The sequence below is a fragment of the Peromyscus maniculatus genome, chromosome 11 (genome assembly GCF_049852395.1).
Source record: "Peromyscus maniculatus bairdii isolate BWxNUB_F1_BW_parent chromosome 11, HU_Pman_BW_mat_3.1, whole genome shotgun sequence".
Taxonomy (NCBI): Eukaryota; Metazoa; Chordata; class Mammalia; order Rodentia; family Cricetidae; genus Peromyscus; species Peromyscus maniculatus.
The window spans coordinates 79,200,325-79,206,157 of NC_134862.1; positions in this window are offsets into that span (position 1 = coordinate 79,200,325).

Below are 5,833 nucleotides of genomic sequence, written 5' to 3' on the forward strand. Positions count from 1 at the left end.
AATAAATAAATAAATAAATAAGTAAGTAAGTAAAATGAATTAAGGCCTGGTTAGAAGCCAAGTGTGGTGGTATACATATGAAATCCTAGCCACTTGGGGGGTGGGGTGGAGAATTAGAGCTCAGCCTGGGCTGCCCAGTGAATGAGAATGAGCACATGACTACTCCAAGGTGATGCTTAAGGAGAGGGCTTTATTGTAGATATGAGGGAGACAACAGCCAGAGTCATCTGGAAGAGTCTAGGCTGAACTGGGTCAGCGGACTGATGGACCATCGGGGAGGGGGTAGAAGGAAGGTAGGGGAGCAATAGAGGAAGAGAAGAGAGAGGAAACAAAGAGAGCACATGGGAACCAAGATACTCAGAGGCCAAACGAGGAATTAGGAACTGAGAGAGCCCATAGCCACATGACTCAGTTTACCCAGAAGAGAAGCTGGGAGAAAGGAAGCCCCTGGGCTGAAGACGTTCAGGGTAGGGGGCAGGGTGAGAAGAGCTGGGAGAAGCCACACATACTGAGTGAGACTTTCCCCGGGTTTCTTTGGGACCTGACACACAGCAAGATCTCTTCTCAAAAATAATAAATAGGCAGCCCAGTTAGTGCAGAGTGTACTCATTCTGTGCCTTTTGTTTTCAAACTGCAGTGGTCTATTTTGCAGAAAGGAACACCAGACTTCCAGATAACACAAACTGATTTTTGTCACCAGAGTCCCCAAATGTACATAACTGTGAATTGGGTCCCAGTAACCCCTTCACTGCTATCAAGTAGAGAGGGAGCCAAAATGGCAGCCATGCTCAGAGAGCTAAGGGGAGAAATCCTGCAGGCATCTTCAGTAGAAGATGCAAGGAGCAAGTCTGCTCCCTGAGATTCAGTTCCTGGTCTTTCATTCTATGGTGCCAATAAGCATGTTTCAATATCCAGAGCTTGCAGTAATCCTTGCCTAGGAAATATGTGTGTATATATATATATATATATATATATATATATATATATATATATATATATATATATATGTGTGTGTGTGTGTGTGTGTGTGTGTGTGTGTATATATATATATGTGTGTGTGTATACATATACATATTTGGATGAATGGATAGGGCTATAAAGATATGATCACTCATTTTTGATAGCCAAGATTTGACAGAGTTTTGTAGATTTCAAAATCCAGTCTTAACTCTGTAGCCCAAGTGGAATTTGAACTCATGGAATTCCTCCTGCCTCGGCCTCGCAAGTGCTAGGATTATAGGCACATGCCACTTCCTAGAAGCAATTTCCTCTTCTTTTCCCATATCGAGAGTTTGAGTGATGCTTGATCCCAGTGACTTTTAGTGCATCTGTGAGACAACTAAGGCCGTGCTTCGTGCCTGATGTTGACCTCATGCTGTGAACCCCTGATATTTTTGAAAGATGTTGAATGAGTTACTGGATGAACAACTGGAAACTTGGAGCATGTTTCACTGGAAGAGTAATGCCCCTTATTAATATAATTCTATTTAAATTATATAATCATAATATATTATTAATAGCCATTGCATGCTGTTCTGTGGAGGATGTGAGTATAATGCTAAATCTCAGAACTCAGACCAATGGCTGGGGGTTCAAGGAGAACAGTTTTAACCAAATGTAAGAAAGAAGGCTGCATTTCTAGAGCTGTCCCATAGCCTAACAGTCCATCCTGCATGATGGCCCAGGGGGAAGGTGGTATATTCTCCAGCTCATCACTCCAATCTCTAGTGATCACAACAGGAAGATTTCTCTCTTCTTTCTTTCCTCCCTCTCCTCCCTCCCTCCCCCCTCTCTCTCTCCCTCTCTCTCTCTCCTTTCTTTCCTTCCTTCCTTCCTTCCTTCCTTCCTTCCTTCCTTCCTTCCTTCCTTTCTTTCTTTCTTTCTTTCTTTCTTTCTTTCTTTCTTTCTTCCTTTCTTTCTTCTTTCTTTCCTTTTCTTCTTTTCAAGACAGGGTTTCTCTGTGTAGCAGCTCTGGTTGTGCTGGAACTCCCTCTGTAGACCAGACTGGCCTCGAACTCACAGAGATCTGCCTGCCTCTGGCTCCCAAATGCTGGAACTGAAGGCATGCGCCACTACTGTCAGGCTTTCTCTTTCTTTGGTATGGAAAGTTGAGTTTATCCATTCTTTGATTCTTAATTTACTATCAGCATGAGTCTATAAAAATCTTCTATTTTATTTCATTTAATTTATTTTTCTTCTTTTAATTCCTAATTTCTACCCTAACACTCACCTCCCTCCACAGGAGCCACTTCTATACTTTTGATAGAAGGTGTTGAATGTGGATGTCAAATACATAGCCCTGACTGTGTATGGTAGTATCCCTTCAGTTCTGTTATTACTTTGGTTCCTGAAATATTGTATGGGTCTATTCCACAGCTTTGAGTGTACACCTCCATCTGACAGGTCGTGTTCCACAGTGTGTGTCTGTCACACTTTTGCTCACCTGTTCCTCTAGAAGCAGGCATTAAAGTTGGTGCCAACTTCCTGCTTCCACAAACAACATGGTTATGGTAGTCTTGCACGAGTGTCCTAGGGAACAGCGGGGAGTTCTTTAGACCAGATGAGTGGATCAAAATGTGCGCTCATATTCATTATGTCACGAAGCCTATCATGTTGCTGTTTTTCCATATGCTTTGTGCTTTTCTGGTTCTTGTCTAGGAAGAAGTCCTTCCCCACTCCAAGGTCATAAAAAAACTGATGCTACATTTTCTTCTATTTTTTTAAATATATATATATATTTGCTTTTACTCTTTACATTTAGGGACTGCAAGTATTACAGCTCCAGAGTGAAAGGTATCCTGACTTGTCTGGCAGTCAGGCTATACCTGCAGCTGTGAAGGGAGGTGTCCTGGATACCTACAGCTGTGAAGACAAAGGTATCCTGACTTGTCAGGAAGTCAGGCTATACCTGAAGCTTGGGTATGGTGGGGGATAGTCTCCCCACAGGATGTAGCAATCCTGCTTCTCTGAGAAAGAGAGCCATTACACCTGAGCTCTGCCTTGCAGCCCCTGCCCCTTCAAGAGAGCTTCTCAGCAGAGGTATCCGTTTCTTGGGCTGCTCTGTTCTTCTCAGCTCCCACCCAAGATGTTACTTCTGCTAAAGGGGAAAGCCCTGCAGAAACGTAGCAATCTGCTCTGGCTCCAGAGAAAAGTTGTTACTTCTGCCCAGCTCCGCTTAAGGGAGCTTCCCAGCCGAAGTATCCGTTTCTTCTTCTGCCCTGCTCTACTCCCAAGGGAGCTTCCCAGCAGAGACTGTGCTCCTCCCTGGGAGAGAAGATCTTCACCTGAAACTATTTTAGGAAAGAGCTGGAGAGGCTGGAGAGGTGGCTCAGGATTTAGGAGCACTTGCTGATCTTGTAGAGGACCTGGGTTTGATCCTCAGCACCCACATGGGGGCTTGCAACCATCTGTAACTCCAGTTCCAGGGGTCCTGATGCCCTCTTCTGACCTCTGTGGGTTCCTGTACCCACATGGCACGCACACGCACGCGCGCGCGCGCGCGCGCGCGCGCGCGCACACACACACACACACACACACACACACACCAAATATTTTTTTTAAAAAGGAAGATATTTGGGAAGGAGGAATCCAGGAGAATGGCTACCTCTGCCAGGGTGGAGAAGGACAACTGATAACTGAATAGGCAGGGGGGCTTACATAGGGCTTCTTAAGGGTGGAGTTTTTCCAGGGAGATTTTCAGGGAGGGAATTAGTCAGATTTTGATTCCATTGAGCTCAGACAAGCTCAGATTGGCTAGTTTTCCTGCCCAGGGATTGGTTGGTTTCAGGTTCAGTTGGTCAGGGACAAATTTGGCTCTGTTTTCAGGGCCAAACTTTTTTTTTCTCACTGCCCCTTTCAGCCTTTTGGCTTTAGTTTCAGGGCCATGAGGGTTTCTTTCACTGGCTCTGGGTCCAGGGCCAAAGTGTGTTTCTTTGGCTCCGGTTTCAAGACCAAAGTGTTTCTTTGACTGGCTCTGGGTTCAGAGCCAGGGTGGGTTTCTTTGGCTGGCCCTTTTACCCTACTGGGGTTAACAATACTGAGAGGATTTCATTTTTTTCACTGACACATATCCAGTGTCCAGAAACGTCTTCCACACATGGTAGATACTCAATAAGTTTCTGTTGAATAAATGATGAATTTAGGTGTAATCTGCATATCATAAGAGGTATGAACCCAGCTATACTTTTCTTCAAATCTATTAAGCCAGTTTTCACATTTCACTAGTAGAAGCCCTCCTACTTAGTAATCCATCTTAGTAATGGATCTGCTTAGTAATCCATCCCTTCCCTACTCTATGACTCCTTCATTATATAATATTACAATAGTCCCAGTACTCTGGCTTTGTGATGTCTTACCTCTTTGCCTTAATATATATGGTGTATTGCCTGCTTTCTAGGACAAGGACCCTCTCCTATCTTTTCAAAACTATCTTAGCTATTTACGAATCTTCCAATACATTTTATATTATATGTTAACTTGCTCAAGATATTGTGGTAGAATTTTGAATGAAACTGCCATTGTCTTATAATTAAGAAAGAAATGGACATCCTTGAGATATTTTCTTATACATAAATATGCTCCCTGCATTTACCCACTCATCTTTGGTGGTTTGTAAAGGAGTTATTGTTGGGGAATATTTAATCACACTGTGAACCCCGAGTTTGCATTTGAATTAATTAAATAAAATTAACCTTGGGTCAGGAGGCTGAGTTAGCAACTAGCTGACAAAAAAATAATAATAGAGCATTAGTGGGCGTCTGGAAGAGATAAAGAGACACACCGGAAATAGTAGGGAGGGATTTTGAGGGCATTTGTTTGTTTGTTTGTTTTAGTGGAGGAGCAGGGTGTGCTTTTGGGGAGACACCAGCAAGGAGAGAAGATTTGCTAGTTGCTACTCAGTCTCTCTGAGCTAGCAGGTTTTCACCCCAGCCTTTGAGTCTTGAGTTTTGTTTATAAATACAACAATAGAGATTTAGTTAAAGCTACCTTTAGTGGCAGTGGCAAAGCCAGTGCCTATGAGAAAAGAATTCCTATCAGATCACTGCCAAGAAGCAGACTGGTAACTGCAGAGTCACAGTTGCTGGCTGAAATAGCAGTAGGTTAAGGTGCAGCCACTGTGCCAAAGAAAAACAAAAGTTCCAAATTTTTACCATACAGGCTTTGAATGTTCCATTAATTAAAAATTAATTCCTTTTTTTCCTCTTTGAAACAGGGTTTCTCTGTGTAGCCTTGGCTGTCTTAGAAATTTGCTCTGTAGCCTCTGCCTCCCAAGTGCTGGGATTAAAAGCATACATCACCACCTGGCTAAGAATTAATTCTTAAGATATTAATTCTTTTCAGTTGCCATAAATTGCATCTCATAGTTTATTACTTTTCTACTAGTTTATGATAGTACCAGAACATTTTCTCACTGGACTTACTAACTTACCTGTTGGCTCTGTGTTTGTCCTGTGTAAATTTCTTTTGGGGTGTATTTAATAACATTTTGTTCTCTTTCTTTTCAGTACTGATATGTCCTTTTTTTAGGTTTATTTCATTCGCTAGGGCTCCTACTATACATTCAGCCCTAGTCATGGTAATGGACACTCTTGTGTTATGTGCAGTATTTGGGGGATTTGAATGGGAATGGTTCCCATAGGCTCATATATTTGAATTCTTGTTTCCCATTGGTAAAACTGTTTGGATTAGGAGGTGTGGCCTTTTGAAGGAGGTGTGTCACTAGGGGTGGGCTTTAAGGTTTCAAAAAGCATTGTGCCCTTCCCAGTGTGCTTGCCTCCTTCTGTCTGGATCAGGATGTGAGCTCTTAGCTGTTTCGGCCACCCTGTTTCTGCTA